Consider the following 19,424-nt stretch of genomic DNA (forward strand, 5'->3'; position numbering starts at 1 on the left):
TATATATATAGCTTCATAAGTTTTAGTTTCGGTTTCGATTCAAGCTGATGCACCCAAGTCATTGATATATTTTTTTATTTTTGAAATCACAACTTTATAATATATAAGAATTGAATTGACTCTATAATAATATACAAACATATTTAAGCCTATTTTACAACTGGGCTACGCCGAGTGTCCCTGCTAGTGTAGATAAATACTTTTGCAGTTTTAACAAGAGAGCTACAATAATAGCAGGGCATCATTTACGCTGAACATCCACAGAATACCAACATCAATATATTAAATATGAAAGAGTCCGCTGTGGAATTTCCACAAGTTCCGCTAGTAAGTATTACGCCATTATTTTTTAATATTTTCCTTAATAATTGAGCACTCTGTTGTGGTTTTCTCCCACTAACTTTACATATTATTAACTATACACTAATTTTATTTAATTTTTTTAAGAAACTTTTCGAACTTCTCATTTCCCTTATAATAATAACACAAGAAATTGTGGGCATTTTTTTACAATAGCTAACAAAACAAAATAAAAGGGGGGGGGCAGTGAAAATATAAATATAAAACAAAGAAATGCTAAAATTTTTGAAAACGTTTGTTTACTTTGAAACAAATGTAGTATCAAGTCTGTTGAATTAGAATAAGCAACATGGCGGATTCGTTACAGACATTTGGACGCTCGATAATCGCTCAAAAATCGAAATTAGACAAAATACTAGTAAAAACCCACCCAATAAATGTCATTAATCGTGCGAAAACGGGTGCTTATATGCAGTTTACCAAAGATATTAAAAAACGAACATAAAGAAAAATTTCTATGTATTTGTCCGTTATGGAATTAAGTTTTAAAAAAACGCTTAATTTAAGCTTTTTTTTTTTTTACAGAGAAAAATCAAATTTTAGTGAAACCCATCGCGACGCAACCATCTTGGCAATTTCAGTTGCGAAGAGGGGACGCCAGAAGCGATAACTCCATCTAATTCTTGAAGGTTGTCAAAACAAAATTTTGAAACGATTTTTTTAAAGAAAAAAAAAAAACAAGAAAGCAATACCTAAAATTTTTCCAAACTAAAAATAATCTTGTCAAATTTTGGCAAACTTCAAGAATTATATGGAGTTATCTCCCATGGGGCCACCTCTTCGTCAGTGAAATTGTTAAGACGGCTGCGTAGCAATGGATTTGACTAAAATTTGATTTTCCTCTGTAAAATAAATAAATAAATAAATAAATAAATAAAATTAAAAAAAATTAAAAAATACTCGATCAAATCCAGCGATTTTTTATGAGAACTTCATTCCATAACGAACACGTACATCATAGAGATGTTTCTTTATAACTCAAACTTTACGCTACTTTTATTTTAAATTAAATAAACGCTTTAAAATAAGAAAAAAAAATAAGCAAAAAAAAAAAAAAAAAAAAAAAGAAAAAGAAACTTATCCAGGTAAGTAGAAGAGTTACTTAATCTTGTCTTTAGTAACATATTTGTTGTGTATTTATTTTTTCACTCCCTTTTTTGTTTAGTTGACCCTTATAAAAATAATGTCCGGCATTTTTTTGTGCAGTAAATTATTTAATTGGGAGGGAGTCACGCGAAAGGGTATAAAGTTGATATCTGCGATAAAATGGACTGAAAGGGGTCGTTTCCAAATTTCTGTCTCCACATAAATTCTGCCAAGCAAATCAAGGACAGGCCTCTATTTGCCCCGTATATTTTTTGATTTCTTTCTTTGGCCATCGCCCACGTTGTTGTTTCGACATCGTTTCTCGTAGCTTTCGAGTCAGAGTCGACGAAATTCAGTGAATGGTTCACTGCCAGGTGTCGGAATCCGTCTTCTTCCGACGTATTATACGTCTTCCAGCAGCCAGAGACAAGCGTACTCCCCGGCAAGACGTACTCCGTTATTATGTGAAGGAGGGTAGCGGCATTTCTAGTGGGTACCGTTACCAGGAAACCTTCCCTGTTTGATGGGTCGTAACCCCCGAAGACGCACACCTGCTCCTCTACCCCGCCGATTTTATATTTATGACGGTTTAGTAGACTTTCATCTATTTCAACCGTGTGACCCGGGCCTCCGATTTTGAGGGAATTTCGGATGATATGCTCACCGCAGATGTCTCTTAAGAAATGCTTCCAGTCAACGATCGTGTGGCTGCTTGCGATACCGCATTCACGGTGCACGTTTCGGTGTGAAGCCATCTCGTAGGACCACAGGTAAATCAATTTAAGAATCTTTGACAAGTTCAGCTTAGACCTTTTGAAAATACTGCCCGTGCGTACTGATATGAAGCGCCGGCATTTCCCATTGCTGCACCTCCAGGAAAACTGGTCGGAAGTATCAGGCCTCCTGCGCCAGATGCAGTTGCGTGCACATTTATTGCAACTGAGGCATCTTGCTAACAGTTTCTTCTGCTTGCAGAAAAGAATTGTGCTCTCGGAATTTCGTAAAGTGATCGCCAACTCCGACCAAAGACTATCTGCCAGCTCTGACCAATTCAACTTGGTTTCGCGGTAACGACATGTGGTTTTATTTTGTTCTTTAAGCATCGCTTTGTTCCGGTTCTCAGCTTCCGCTTGTCTGCAAATAAAATTTTGAATCTTATTCAGCGATGGAAGACATCTCTCTGACCCTTTTGACGCCTCAAGCAGTTGTCGGAGTTCATTGCACATGAACATCCCTTGAGTCGGGGTGATGGGACAAAATGCCGAGAAGTTGATCAGCGGCGGCGTTTCGGGAACGGGTGTTAGTTGGTCATAGCTGGTCGACCTGTTCAACTTTCGTTTACTCATTCTTGAATTAGGCAAAAAATAAATTTACCTCTAGCCAGCAAGTTTTAAAACGAATACTGTAAACGTTTGAATTCCTATAACTGTGTTGAGTGGTGGTAGTGAAGGTTTGGTTTCTTCAAAATTTCTTCCGGTGTTAAATTCAAAATAAATATTTCAATAATTACGGAGATTTACGAGCAGCTTTAAGTACGTAGCTACTCGAGCGAGCGCTCACCGCTCAAGAAACCTTTCCTTTTTTTTTTTTTTTTTTTTTTTTTTTTTTTTTTTTTCTTCAAACATTTTATTGTGTATTTTTTCTCAATTGGTGGAATCTGAAGACCAAGCGACTCGAAGTCCACCAAACAGTATCAAATAAAATTAAGTATTTTTCTTTTGCATAAAATGATAAATAAAATGTTATTGTTTCATGTTTCAACAAATATATTACTTTATGAAAGATTTATTGATTTCTTTCTTTTCTTTTTTGTTTTTTAAAAAAAGTAGAATATTCGTCAATTTAGCAGAGAACCCAACAAAACAACTATTTAAAAAAAGGGTAAATATTACCTTACGCTACAACAGAACACCGACCACTCGATTTTTTTTTTTTTTTAGGGGTATTCGAGGTCGCTGACAATGAATCTAATAATCAAATCCGTCGCAAATTTATCGTTTGCATAGTATGAACTCCTGGACCTTGAGACTATTTTGCGCCATTTCACCGTATTCAGTAATGTTTTTCTTACGCGTGCAAACGCCGCGGCCGCCCGAGCACCACACCTGTCCCCCCTCCCCAATATAAACAGAATTTTTGTGAAATGTTAAACTGTATTCTACTCGGTAAATATCGGTGCATACTTACGGAAAAACGGTTACTCAAACTGCAGAAGCACCTGTTAAACTACACAATTTCTATAATTGAATCCCCCCCCCAAAAAAAAAACAACTTAAAACACAAAAATTATTTTTGGTGCTTATGTTTTTGTAAACCACTAGTGAAAACTTTATTTTTCATATCAATTAAAAAGCATTAAAAACTACGTACATCAATTAAAAAGCATTAAAAACTACGTAAGACAAAAAAAAATGAACCACATTTTTTTTTTTTTTTTTTTTTTTTTTTTTTTTTAAACTTTCTTATTTCAAATGGCCGCTTAAAGATTCCTCCGCGATGTGATAAGACATTTCACTACACTTACGAAAAACACTACCGAAGGCGGTGACATGGGGAGATTGGGCTGTTTATACTACGCTGGGTACTCTCGTAAAAAAATACCAAAAAAATTCAAAGTACCTATAAACCTTGAAGTCGAAACGTGGCTTATCTATCTATCTATATATTTTCAATTTGTCTTTACATAAGCAGTGATTTGTTGCTACACAGTCATGAGCATGTTTCGGTCTTCTAGTGTTCGGTAACTAGAAGACCGAAACATGCTCATGACTGTGTAGCAACAAATCACTGCTTATGCAAAGACAAATTGAAAATGTAACTAGCTCTACTTCCGTATTGAGCACTCTTGTATTAACCTCGTTATATTTCATTGGTTACCCTACTTTTGAAAAATAGCAACTTCAAACTATCTATCTATCTATCTATCTATCTATATATATATATATATATATATAAGTGGACGTGTCTGTGTGTGTGTACATTTCCCTACGCAATAACTCTGTCAATTTTTAGTCTACAGACGCGAAATTTGATATACAGGGTACTGAGATTTGGAAAAATCGATGTGATCGTTTTTTGGCCAGAAATTTGGCGATTAAGGGGTCAAAGTTCAAGGATTTGACCTTTGAGAACTCTACCAAACTCCTCCGCCACTTTTGGGTCTAAACACTTGAAATTTTAGATATAGCTTCCTTGGACATGAATATAACTTAATAACTTGATTTGAGCCCAAAACAATAAATGCTAAGGGGTCATAACAGGGGTCAAATTTAAAAAATAAATTGATCTCTGCAGTCTCTTCCAAATTACTCAGACAATTTCTGGTCTAAACATTGGAAATTTGACATAAAGGGTATTCAGAGATAGGGCAAGCTTTTTAATCAATTTGGGTCCAAAATTTTTAGTTACCAATATATAAATGTATGTATGTTTGCATGTCTGCCTAAAACTTTTGACAGAGGCGACGGATTTTACCAAGATCAGTATCGTTTTAAAGTCCAATCTTTCAGACAACAAATATCGAAAAATTGTCTAAAAACATTAATAGTCACCTTCAACTTGGAACTTTTCTACGGGGGGGGAGTCGCTTTTTTCGCCGATATTTTTGAAAGTTATCCTCTCCTTTCGATTGTCTAGCGTTAATTTTAAAAAAATGTCGCTTCCAGTTTGGCGGTGGTCGTAAAGCAATAAACGTTAGGTTTTACCCCGTTCTTTTCCTCCTTTGCAGTACAAGTTCGAGCCTGCCTTCCTACTACCACTTTTGTTTTTTTTTGCTCAACATACACATCCAAATACCCGGGCAACATCGGGCACCCATGCTAGTATATCTATAAAAGTGAAAGTGTCTGTCTGTGCATGTATCTGTGTGTCTACATTTCTCTACGCAATGACTCTGTCAATTTTAAGGCTACAGACGCGAAATTTTATATGAAGGGTAACAGCATAGACGTCAGGTTATTTTCCCGTTCTTTTCCTCCTTCGCGGTACAGGTTCGAGCCTGCCTTCCTACTACCACTTTTTTTTTTTTTTTTTTTTGCTCAACAGACACATACAAACACCCAGGCAGCATGAACATGTCTGTGTGTCTGTATGTGTACATTTCCCTATGCAATAACTCTGTCAATTTTAAGTCTACTGACTCGAAATTTGATATACAGGATACTGAGATTTGGGAAAATCTTTGGGATCGGTTTTTGGCCTGAAATTTGGCTGTTAAGGGGTAAATTTCAACTATTTGACCTTTGAGAACTCTACCAAACTCCTCCGTCAATTTTGGGTCTAAACACTTGAAATTTTAGATATAGGTTCCTTGGACATGGATCTAACTTAATAACTTGATTTGAGCCCAAAACAATAAATGTTAAGAGGTCATAATAGGGGTCAAAATTTAAAAAATTAACCACATTTTTTTCCTTTTTTTTTTTTTTTGCTCAACATACACCTCCAAACACTCGGGCAACGCCGGGCTGAAATGCTAGTATCTTCCAAAGAAGAAGATGCCACCATCTTTTTTTTTTTTTTTTTCAAATCCGCTCTGAAATACTGAATTTTTTAGATTGAATAAAAAAGCAATAAAAACTACTTGAAAACCAAAACAAATGAGCCAAGTAGGTATAAAATTAACTTGTATTGGCTACGATAACATTTATTTCTTGTAATCTATTTTTTTTTTTCATTGTAATCGTTTGTTGGCTTCTCTGCTAAATACCCGAATAGTCTTTTAGCTGACCAGTGACCACTGTCTACTGCGGACTTCAAGTCACCCATTCTTCTGTTTCACTCTTAATTGCTAAGAAGGTAATGTTTTTAATTGTTCTTTGGGGTTTGTTTTAAAGTCCACAAAGATTCGAAAAAGTTGTAAAAACATCAAATATATAGCAAATAAATATTACCAAAGGCAAGATAAATTACTCTTCTACCTACTTGGGTTTATTTTTACAGAGTGTAAAATGTTTATTCAGCTTGGAAAACAAGCAATAGCAACCGTTATGCGACAGTTGACATTGCTTGTTTTTCAAGCTGATTAAACATTTACAATAAGTAGAAACAAACCTACCCAGCAAGGTGGAAGAGTAACTTATCTTGCCTTTGGTAACATTTATTTGTTATATATTTGATTTTTGACCACTTTTTCAAATCTCTGTGAATTATAAAACAGACATGTTCTTTGTTTATTTTTATTTTTCTTTTTTTCTGTGTGCATGTATGGGAGGGGGTGAAGAGAGAAAGGAAGACTACAGAATTCAAATGCCGAAATTTTTACTTATTATTACTTTAGTCTTTTTATTTGGTGGAGGTCCATTACCACCTGGATTTAGTATAGGTTTAAGCTTGGTGATAATCTCATTTCATTTTGCGGTGCTTATTCAGATTGGCTCTTAAAATGGTGGCAATTAAAAGTAAAAAAAATAAAATACAGAAAAATCTGTATCATGTATGTATCTTTTACTGTGAGAAATATTTCTAACCAAGTTTTTGTTCCTGTGAGAAATATTTCTAATCAAGTTTTTGTTCCTGTGAGAAATATTTCTAACCAAGTTTTTGTTCCTGTAAGAAATATTTCTAACCAAGTTTTTGTTCCTGTGAGAAATATTTCTAACCAAGTTTTTGTTCCTGTAAGAAATATTTCTAACCAAGTTTTTGTTCCTGTGAGAAATATTTCTAATCAAGTTTTTGTTCCTGTGAGAAATATTTCTAATCAAGTTTTTGTTCCCGTGAGAAATATTTCTAAGCAAGGTTTTTGTTCCTGTGAGAAATATTTCTAATCAAGTTTTTTTTACTGTGAGAAATATTTCTAACCAAGTTTTTGTTCCTGTGAGAAATATTTCTAACCAAGTTTTTTTTACTGTGAGAAATATTTCTAACCAAGTTTTTGTTCCTGTGAGAAATACTTCTAATCAAGTTTTTGTTCCTGTGAGAAATATTTCTAATCAAGTTTTTGTTCCTGTGAGAAATATTTCTAACCAAGTTTTTGTTCCTGTGAGAAATATTTCTAACCAAGTTTTTGTTCCTGTGAGAAATATTTCTAACCAAGTTTTTGTTCCTGTGAGAAATATTTCTAACCAAGTTTTTGTTCCTGTAAGAAATATTTCTAACCAAGTTTTTGTTCCTGTGAGAAATATTTCTAACCAAGTTTTTGTTCCTGTGAGAAATATTTCTAACCAAGTTTTTGTTCCTGTGAGAAATATTTCTAACCAAGTTTTTGTTCCTGTGAGAAATATTTCTAACCAAGTTTTTGTTCCTGTGAGAAATATTTCTAACCAAGTTTTTGTTCCTGTGAGAAATATTTCTAACCAAGTTTTTGTTCCTGTGAGAAATATTTCTAACCAAGTTTTTGTTCCTGTGAGAAATATTTCTAACCATGTTTTTGTTACTGTGAGAAATTTTTTCTAACCACATGGTTAGAAAAAATTTCTCACAGTAACAAAAACATGTTTGTTTGTTAATGTGAAAAATATTTCTAACCAGGTTTTTGTTACTGTGAGAAATACTTCTAATCAATTTTTTTTCCTTGAACAGTGGCAAAACAAGACAACAACAACGAGGCCTACCTTTAAAATTCAATACAAATTTTATTGATCCTTTGTTGCAAAAAAAGAATGCCCTCTGTAAACAGAGCTTTTAACAACCTTGAACGATATTAGTCTTTATATCTTCAACAGGAACTGGGAGCAGGTTCATTCTGTCTTCGAAGATAAGAGTTTGCAGCCGTAGGAGGGAACGATAAGATGCCTTATGATTTAGAGTATCCAATATTCACACTGATAGCATAGTGCAGAAGCCCATGAAAATGTTAGTACGGTAATTCATACTAATGAAAGTCTCTTAACGGACTTAATGAAGATGTACCTACATTTAGGGATGAAATAAATTGTTTCAAAGTCTCTAGCGGACTTATGGTAATGAGCCTAATTATTTAGGCATGAAATAAACTGTCTCAAAGAGATGAAAGTTGGAGGCTCCATACCTCCTGCGGGGGTGAGTTTCAAACGTCCTTCTTCTAGGATTCGGCTGCCTGATGTACTGGACCGGATTCACCCATCCACCCAGTTCAAGTTCTTCGCTGAAATTAAAAAGCAGACCCTACAAAAGCGCAACGTTTTGCAGAAAATAAAATCGGCCAATCTGATTGGTCCAAAACAATACAATGGGAGGCATGATGTAATTGTCAAATTTCTGACATTACAGAACGAAGATGCCATATTCCTAAAATCACATAAATTCATCAATCGAATACTAAGAAAATCAAAATTTATGATTTTTAGCGATTGTACTACTAAACTGCATTGAACATCAGGCTGATTTTTCACCTTTCAACTTTGATTTGAGTTGTCTCCCATTTTATTATGTCATCGGATTTAATCATAGCCGGCGAAAATACTACGACTCGCTTAGTTGTAAAATTTTATTTTCTTGAATAAGGAAAAACATACTTGATCAAATTAGGTGATTTTTGGAATATTTCATCTTTGTTCCATAACTGGTACATACATCATACAGACTTTTCTGTGTTTATTTACTTTTAGATGCCGCCATAAGTGCCAATCTGAATAAGCACCCATTTTACTATTGGAGAAAACCAATTTGCAGTAAAATCATTACAAAATGAGGGACTTTTTAGAGCTTTCACCGTGCAGTCAACAACTTCAAATAAATCCTTTATAAACAATCACAGGCGGAACTTGAACTATGCCATTTATTTTATTTTATTTTATTTTATTTAGGCGATTCTAATGGATCGGCAACCTAAAGTGTGATTGTACAGGTGTCGGGTGAAAAACTAGCCTCAAAGTTTTTTGTTTTTTTACATGGTAATCACCACTTATCAAGCCCCGGAAGCCACTCGTGTACAGCAATCAATCGGATAGTATCATAGCAGTCATTAGTATTAGAGATTCGCTAAAGTGTCTTACTTAAGGGGGCGATTCATCAGGTATTTGTTTATGTTGGACTTGAAGGCATCCAAGTTGTAGTCAGGTGGAAAACAGGCAAATGGAAGAGAGTGCCACAGGCGTGCACTTCTAAGAAAGAAGCTTTGTTCATCGAATCTACGTTTTGGTTTAGGCACAGATAAAGAGTGGGGATGTCTTCAAGTCCAACATAAACAAATTCCAGATGAACCGCCCCCTTAAGTAAGACACTTTAACAAATCTCCAATACTAACGATTGCTACGATACTATCCAATTGATTACTGTACATGCAATAACCCTTATCCCCGAGTGGCTTCCGGGCCTTGATAAGTGGTGACCACCATGTAAAAACAAAAAAAAAAATAAAAAAGAGGGTAGTGACTGAAAGAATAGGTCAGGAGGTCGCCAATTTGCAAGCAGAATCTATCCAATCTAAGAGACCGAGGTTGCAGGTGCAGGAATCTCTAGAAATCAAATGTAGTAGAGTATCCTTGGGACCGTTAAAGGTAAATTTGATGCAATCTCCGATTTGCAAAAGGCTTCCACCAAACCACATCCTCACACATATAAAATAAAAAAAATGTGAATAACTTCGGAAAAACAACGACACTTGACAAAGAACTCGAGATCGCTGTATTGAAATGTAATAACATTTATTTATGTGTTTAAGAAACATTAATTCAAATCGTTCCATCGTTAAGGTTTTTTGCAACGAGTGTTCATTAAGCAGGCTTAGTTAAATGAGTGTCGCATGAAAAAAGCATGAGGTTTAAGATTACTGTATTTTATGAACAGAGAGACACACATGGCTATTTTTTGAAGGGAAAAGAAAGTCATTATACCATGTAAGCATCATGCGTGTGTGTATGTTTTCATCACATAAGAAAACAGCATTTGTGAAAAAAAGAAATAATACTCATTCACTGTGGTAATTTTCCATGATGAGAATTAAGGTCCATTTGCTTGCTGCACAAATTCAAGATAGGGAATTTTAATGCCTTTGAAGAGGGAGTTACTTTAGCTCCAGTCTTGAATGAAACAAGACAAGAAACTGGAATAAAACTAAACTGATCTGATTTGATTTTCACAGGCGAAACCTTATATATGGGTGTTCTGAAACATTCCAGTCTGCTTGTTGTATAACTGCACGTAGAGCGCAACATAGTTCCTTTATCGCATGTGTGCAGCTGGGTAAATTATGTTATAATCCTGTGTATTCTGATGTATGTGGGTGTTGAAATGGTGATTGCTATGAAAATGTCTCCGTCAGAGATTTGTTCCCGACGTATTTTAGCAGTCGCTACAGCAGTTTGGCCTTTTTTGGAATTTCACTTGAAATTTGCATCTTCTGATTATTTTATATACATATTTATGACTATCTTCAAGTTCCCTCACCCGACATTTACAAAAGTTTTACTCATACAAATTTTTTTCTTTTTTTTTCCTCAAATTGTTTTTATTTTTTATACATAATCTTCAAATTTCATTACCCGACATTTATAAAAGTTTTACTCATACAAATTTTTTTTCTTTTTTTTTTCCGTGCATTATTTTTTTTTGATATGCAATCTTCAAGTTTCGTCATTCAACATTCACAATTTTTAAATCAACAGAAAAACTTATTCGTATACTTATGTGTGTGTGTACAGTTGCTAATACAATAAAGCGATCCTCCATATTGGAATCACTTGACGAGAACATGCACACCCCGTTTATATAAAATTATTTCATTTATCAATGTAAGGGCAATAATTAATGGTCAATTTGTACTAGAGTATCTTCACTGGTCGCATCTTTTTTTTGGTGTGCACACATGCAATAGTTAGCTTTAAATATTTTTTTTAATCTTTTACAACCCGAATTACTTCTTTTGTGTTTACGTTCACTGTCCAAAACAATATAGCCGGCCTTTTTTCCACGAATCATAAAAATATGTGATTTTTATAATAATGCTGTAATATTTAACAAATTGCGATATGACAATTAGTTACATAATATTGCTTTTAGTTGAAATCGACATGAAAAATAAGTAGTTTTCATTGTTTCTTAATGGAAACTCAATTTTTCAATGGTCAGATTTCATTATTACAATCGAATTTCACTATTATAAGCAAAGAACTATATTGGTTACCAAATTTAGGTAAAAGCTTACGGGTTTAACCTTTCCTCCTGATCAGAAATGGAACACGTACATCAAATCTGTTGCTAAGGTTGCTGGAAAAATGGTGGGATCCTTCTACTGCTCCAGTAGATATCTCACTCCTGATGCAATTCTCTATCTATATAAGAGCCAAGTACGTCCAATGATGGAGTACTGTTGCCACATCTGGGCTAGAAGCAGCTTATCCTGCCTTGACAGAATTCAAAATAGACTTTGTAGCTTAGTGAGGGATGCCTTTTTTTCTTCCCTGCAATCGCTTTCTCACAGAAGAGATGTTGCAAGCCTATCTCTGCTTTATCGTTATTTCCACAGCAAGTGCTCGTCTGAACGCCAATCTATGCCACCCCCCTCCTGCACAACTTTCACGAAAAACACCCGTCTAGCTGAAACCACTGTCAATAATTTTCCCCACTCTTTATCTGTGCCTAAACCGAAACGTAGATTCCATGAACAAAGCTTCTTTCTTAGAACTGCACGCCTGTGGAACTCCCTTCCATTTGCCTGTTTTCCAGCTGACTACAACTTGGTTGTCTTCAAGTCCAGCGTAAACAAATTCTTGATGAACCATCCCCTTAAATAATCCAATTTACCAAATTTTTACTACTAACCATTACTATGAAATTATCCCATTGACTACTATACACTCAATAACCCTTATCCTCAAGTGGCCTCCGGGCCTTGATAAGCAATGACCCCTATGTAAAAAAAAAAAAAAAATGGCAAAATTGAATAAATAGGTAAAAATGACAATTTGACAATGGAAAATTAAGACCGTTGAAGAAGTTCAGGTAAAGCTGCAATTCCTCTAGTTTAAAATAGGTCTAAGCCCCCCCCCCCTAAAAAAAAATTTAATAAATATTTTAAACATTTACACTGGTCGAGGTGAGAGCTAAGATTTTTCTAATGGGGGCTAATCACTGTCTAACTTAAAAATGATAATGCTTTCTGCAGTTTGCCCGATTCTTTTAGTGAGCCAGTGTGAAAAGTCTTTGTGGAAGAAGAGATAAGGAACATAAAAATTAATTGCTTGTGTATTCACTCTTTTTCTTTCTCTATTCGTTTGACTATTCATCATAATTTATAATCCTAGCAAAGCCATTATCACAGCTCAAGCAGAAACACCAAGCATATAAAATCAACAGTAGGTTATTTGATAAGACAAAACATTGTTTGTTGTTGACTACTTTTCTAAATTGCCTAAATATTCACTATTCAATATTTATAAAATATCGGAAAATGTTTAAAAATGAAATAAAAACAGTTTTTTCAAAGAAAAATAATTGGTGCTTCTACAGAATTGGGATAAGATTTTGTAGTCGATAAATGGAATTTTTAGATTAAAAAAAAACAATGGTTTCAACTGATTTTTTTATGGTAGCTTCCAAATTATGCAGTCAAAATTACTAGAATATTAATGAATTATTAAAATACAACTTCAATTGTGTAAGCAGGTGAAAAATTGCCACCATCTTGTTTTATAAAATGAAACGAAACGAAACCATGAACTCCAATCTCTGGTCCCCCTTCGCCAATCTTTCACGAAAAACACCCGTCTAGCTGAATCCACTGTGAAAAATTTCCCCCACTCTTTATCTGTGCCTAAATCAAAACGTGGATTCCATGAACAAAGCTTTTTTCTTAGAACTGCACGCCTGTGGAACTCTGTTCTGCCTGCCTGCTTCCCACCTGACTACAACTTGGATGTGTTCAAGTCCAACGTTAACAAATTCCTAATGAACCGCCCCCTTCAGTAAACACTTCATCAAATCTCCACACTAAAGTAATGTACTTGCAATAACCCTTATCCCTGAGTGGCTTCCGGGCCTTGATAAGTGGTGACCACTGTGTAAAAAAAAAAAAAAAAAAAAAAAAAGGAAGTAACTCTAAATTTTTAATGTGATCAATGCAAAACAAATAACAAAATAAACATAAGTGTTTCTGAGTCTGGTTTTCTTTTAAGATTTTTTCATAATTGTTTAATGTAAAAATAACTGTTCATCTAAAAATTAAATAACATAAAAATAACATTTATACAAGTTTTTTTTTTGCACCTGTTGAATTGCCTCCCTTGTGACTCTCTTGAGTCTTTACATAGGCATACACGATCGTCGTCTTCAAATTCTATTTTCTTTAATAAAATTTTTTCTACCTTATCGATTTTCGTAATTTTTGGATATAAGCATCTTAAAAATACAAGGAATACATAGATACCATTGTTTTCACGTGAAATTCAATATTACGATTTCTGAAATCTCGTTCCAATAGTGTAGAAGCGCCAAATAATTATTATTGGTAATTATTTAAAAAAAGATAAATATACAATGTTTTTTTGTTTTTTTTTTTATTTATTGATTGATTAGTTTGTGTTTGAATTATTTTGCTGGAGTTTTGTTTGGTAAGTTTTGTTTAATCAGCGACTGACAAGCATCTGTCGCTTCAAATAAATGGTGAATGCTCTGATGAACTACAAGCACTTGTACCCCTTTAATGTAAATACTCCCGACAAACCTCACAAGCAGCTAAATCCCACCCTTACACAGTAGAGATCCCTAGGTGTAAGAAAGCCTTCTACTCCAATAGTTTTCTCCCCAGAACTGCTAGACTTTGGAACTCCCTTCTGGGATTCTGCTTTCCCAATTGTACTAACATACAGAAGTTCAAGTGGAATGTGAACAGACATCTTGCTGCTCATCTCCCTTCATAATATCCCTTCAACTTATGTCCCCGATAGTAGACCCCTACTTCCAAGTTGTACTGCGCCTTGTTTGGGGTGAAAATTGAATTAAAAAAAAAAGCAAAAAAATAAAAGCAAAAAAAAAAAAACAAACATTATTAGCTTAGAATGTATTAAAGAGACAAAAATTACACTGATTTTATTATTACTAATTTACCTACCAATATTGTCACGGTGGAGACATATTGTCGAATGAAGGGTTTATACAAAAATAATTCAGAGCACATCGTTACAATTTGTTTTTTGTAAATAGGATTTTTTAAAATTTCCTTTTAGTTTTTATTTCTCTTATTTTATGTTGGCGAACGTCAAAATTAGAGTTAGGTTAAAATCTTTCGAAAAAGTCATCTGAAATTGTTTATACACTTATCATATTTTAAATTAGGGCAGCCCCATATAGAAAATAAGCTAAAATAGCTGCGATGTGACTCTGATATATCTCTGAAGTATTGATAATGGCTTAAAAATAAAAGTAGAAACTCACCCATTAAATGTTACCATAACTTTCATTGGGTGGATTTCTACCAATATTTAGTTTTATTTTTTAATTTTTCTTTGCATCCCAATTTGGCATTAAAGTCATGAAATACATGTACTTGTGCGCTAGTATCGAGGGGAAGGGTTGTATTTATATTGTAAGAGACCTGGTTGATTAGGGTACAGTCCTGGGTCGAGGGAGAGCAGTAGAGAAAATATAAGTAGCTAATGCTTTAAATCTAAAGCACAAAAAGGCCTGGTCGCCTGATTCTCGATTTGATTCTCTAACCAAGGGGAGGGTGTTTGAATATAGACTCCAAGTCCATGTATATGTCTGTCTGAATCCTTATGACAGAGTGAAAGATAACCAGGCATGTTAAAGTGTTTAGAGAAGATGGAGGAGTATAGGTTAGTTTCATTTAGCACTAAGATCTTCAGGGAGTTTGCGGGGAGAAATGATTCAATATCATCTAAATTAGTTCTAAGTCCGCAGATATTTGTGAATTCAAGCCTCAAGGGAGGAGGTAGATTGGTTTTGTTTTTGCCTGATTTAATCGTAATTTTTTATTGAACTGCCATTTTATTTTATTTAAAAGTTCAGTTTTAGGGTGAAAGGTGTTGGACAAAATGGTCGTGTAGAATACCAAACATGCAACACAAGTAGACCTTCAGCCGACTCTACATTTACAGCATTGTGGTCTCAGGAAAGCCCACCAGAGATGGGTGCAGAGTCCCTTTCCATGTGCAACATGGCACTACAACCATCCCGATATTATACAACTGATGATAGAGTAGCCGCTCTAAGCACTATCAAAGAGTTAGGGCTTCTGTATTGTCAGTCGGAATACAGCAGCCAAACTGTCAACCTGTCAGACAAAAATCAATTCAATCCAATTGCATTGGCATATATGGCACTCAAGCCCCCTCTTAGCATAAATTTAGCACTCATTTCAGACTGTCTATCCCAAATAGTATCCTGAGTGTATATAACCTAAACTGTGTGTTTTTTTTAGGTGGGGTGGGGGTGTAAAACACTCCATTAGCTCTACACAAACTCTAAGTTCAGGTGGTAACAGTCTCTCCCAAAATATCTCTCCCTTAAGTTTATCATTAACCATAGTTCAAGTGCTCCCCTCCCCCTCTTCACTCCCCAAAAATACTTCAATCTAAGAACTAGAATGATTAGATGTCATTTAAATGCTATCTGGCCGGAAAGTGAGTGATCATTTTTATATTAAACTTATATACAAAACTGATCCCTCAATCTACATTCTAAAATAATTGCAGTATTTTAACTAAGTTTTTCAATTGTTCATACTAATGTTGGGATGATTAATGAGAAATCAACAAAATTGGAACTTTTTGGGTGTATCAGAATCAGAAAAATTATAGCCTTATTTCTGGTTCTAAATATGATTCCTTTAATTTTTTTCTTGACAATAAAAAATGAAGCAAACACAATATATTTATTTATTAGAATATTCTTTATTTACAACATAAGATTAAGGGCCATGGGACCACAGGTGTGACCAGACGTGCGCGGCTCCGACAGATCGCCGACTCCCAGTGTCGTGTATCGTGGATTTTTTGTTTGACTATTCCTCTTATGGCCAGATCATCATTTTCTTTAATTTCCCAACTAGGATAATTTTGGGGAGGTGGGGGGGGGGCTACTCTTAACAGTTTAACATGTATTGGACAGCTTTAAAAATTAATTTCTAAAGGTCTTTCTCAAATTCATCCATATCATCAAATGATTCATCCATATCACTTCCTTCCACATTTTTTTTTACCTTCCTCTGCCCACTGATTCTGCTACCTCAACTGTCCTACATCTTTTAATGTGATCCAACATGAAAATCACCTGTTCCAAACACATCTCCCCTATATCGTCCAAATTTAATTTTCCTTCTGCAGTAATCAGATCTAAACCTGCCTATGTGACCAGACGCATATCTCCCCCATCAGATCGCAGACTCCCAACATTGTGTATTGTGGATTTTTTTTGTTCGACTATTCCTCTTATGGCCGTATCATCATTTTCTCGCTGGCGACTGTCGATGGGAACACACGTGGTTTCACAAAAGTCGAAATATAATAAATCGTGGAAAAAAGAAAGTAAAAACACCAACGCCAATGTTCACATATAATTGACTGTTGGACTTGTGTGTGTGTGTGTGTGTGTGTGTGTCTTCTTCCCATTCTATCGATGTTACATTCGTCTCTATTTCTGTTTCACAGTCAACTCTAAAACTGTCCAACTCCCATCCTCCGCGACGGGCATCTAGTTATCAACTAACTGTCTTTTCTATGTTAGTATCTGAAGTCGCCCCACCCCCCACCCCGGCTACCGGAAGCTGCCCTTCCCTATTTTATCTGTAAGTTTCTATTGTCCTGTCAACTCTAAAAAGCGATCTAAAAATACCTAGAGATTCATTGTTTGTTACTTCCTATCTATTCTTTTGTCTATTGCCCCCCCCCTCTCAGCACTTAGTGACTCAAGTCCACCTCAGGTCCATTTCCTAGATTTAGCATTAACTCTCAAAGTTCCATTTGATTTATTTTAATGGTAAATTATGGTAAACAAAGTAAATTTTCTAAAGTTCACTTGCCTACTCCCTTATCGTAGACCCACCGTCGACTCAGCAAACGACGGCGTGATCTACTCAAACAGAATAATGGCGTGCAGTGCATGTGTGCTCTCCAACTGTAAAACCCAGTTGCATGCGCGGCTGTGTAAAGATCGTTTCAACTACGCGCACATTTCCTTTCTACACCCACTCAAATTCTTTAGGCATAAAAACTAAAACTCTGCCTTTTCACACGGATGTATTCCAAAGCACTCTATGTTGCAAAGATATTGCTTTTTCATCCAATCGGATTACGGAGAAAGCAAATTCCAAAAATATTTTTTCCGGCAGCTTTCTGTGGAGCTGGTTTGAAATCTATAAAAAGGGCATTTTGCGCCAAAACCAATCAGTTGACCCCAGCAAGCATGCTGTAAACATCAACATCGATTCTGTCCACAGGACGTTAAACTCGTGCGCACACGTTATTTAATTTTCCACAGAAAAGAACTTTTTATCCTTTTCTTGCTCTTTGCTGAAGTAAGCAATTGACTTTTATGTTGTTTAAGTATTTCTGAAAAGGACTGGTTATTTCTAACCTAGAACTTTTACTTTTTCTACTTCATTTCATTTTATTACCTCAGTCGCAGGAAGAGACTCTCAAAGAAGAAACTTTCTGCTGGTCTTCTCTTTTCACTTATTTACAATTTTGAGAAAATAAATTTTGTATAAAATTTATTTTCTGCCTCGGTCATCTTTGTTTTGATTGTTCAGCTTCATTTTATCATCTTTTTTTTTTTTTTTTTTTTTTTTTTTTTTAGTTTTTGGGACTAACATCAACACTCGTAGCCTAATCAAATCTTTGGAAATGTTCAAATTTCTTTTTGTACCTATTTGCTAAACTTTTATATGAGCCTCTTAAGGAGTTCATCATTGATATTTATAAGATTTACAATGCTGGAACAAGTTTTTTTTAATTTATTTTGCTGGTACCACTCCGACCTTGGTCGTTGTCTGGTCACTGAAATATGTCTTATTGTATATTTTTCAGTTTTGGTATAAGTTAAAAATATAAATATAAATCTCACAATGTGTTTATGAAAATCTTGGATACAATTTACAAATGGAAAACATTTAGAACTTTGTCAAATTATAAAGCAATTATATCTACATTCAAAAGTATCCATCCAAAAAAAAATGAGATACTACTATTTAGGCGATTATGTGTGAGCACACTAAAATAACAGACAAGCAATTATTTTAGAATTTAAAATAGCGGATTGTTAGTTGTGCTTATTAATTCAATGTAAAATGATCCGTAAATTGTAAATTTTTAGAAAAATTAACTAAATTTTTACTGCTAACCTTAAGTACGGCTGGCAAATTTTTCATAATGCTACTCTGACTTAAGGTTAGTAGTAAGAAGGAGGTGTGTTTTTATGACTGTTAACAATTAACAATGACATATTTATAGTAAACTTTGATCATGAACATAACCAAGATTTAAAACAAACAAAATTAGTTACATGTCTTTAAAACAAACAAAATTGGTTACATGTCTTTAAAACAAACAAAATTGGTTACATGTCTTTAAAACAAACAAAATTGGTTACATGTCTTTAAAACAAACAAAATTGGTTACATGTCTTTAAAACAAACAAAATTGGTTACATGTCTTTGAAACAAACAAAATTGGTTACATGTCTTTAAAACAAACAAAATTGGTTACATGTCTTTAAAACAAACAAAATTGGTTACATGTCTTTAAAAACAAACAAAATTGGTTACATGTCTTTAAAAACAAACAAAATTGGTTACATGTCTTTAAAAACAAACAAAATTGGTTACATGTCTTTAAAAACAAACAAAATTGGTTACATGTCTTTAAAACACTGTCTGGTCCAAAAGTGGGATCATTTTACGTTATATATGCGAAACTGACTTTTTGTTAGTATTTATTTTTTTCAGACAATTATCTTTATCTTCATAGTTGTTGTTGTATCACCACGTTTCGATCAACTCATCCTCTGGCCTTCTTCAGGTGGCTAACCGCAACAGTGAGGAAAATATATTTCAAATTTTGAAATCAAGGAAAGTTTCTTAATCTTAAATATATTGCAATAAACAC

This window comes from Euprymna scolopes, chromosome 21 (genome assembly GCF_053919585.1).
Source record: "Euprymna scolopes isolate OS-2025 chromosome 21, ASM5391958v1, whole genome shotgun sequence".
Classification (NCBI taxonomy): domain Eukaryota; kingdom Metazoa; phylum Mollusca; class Cephalopoda; order Sepiida; family Sepiolidae; genus Euprymna; species Euprymna scolopes.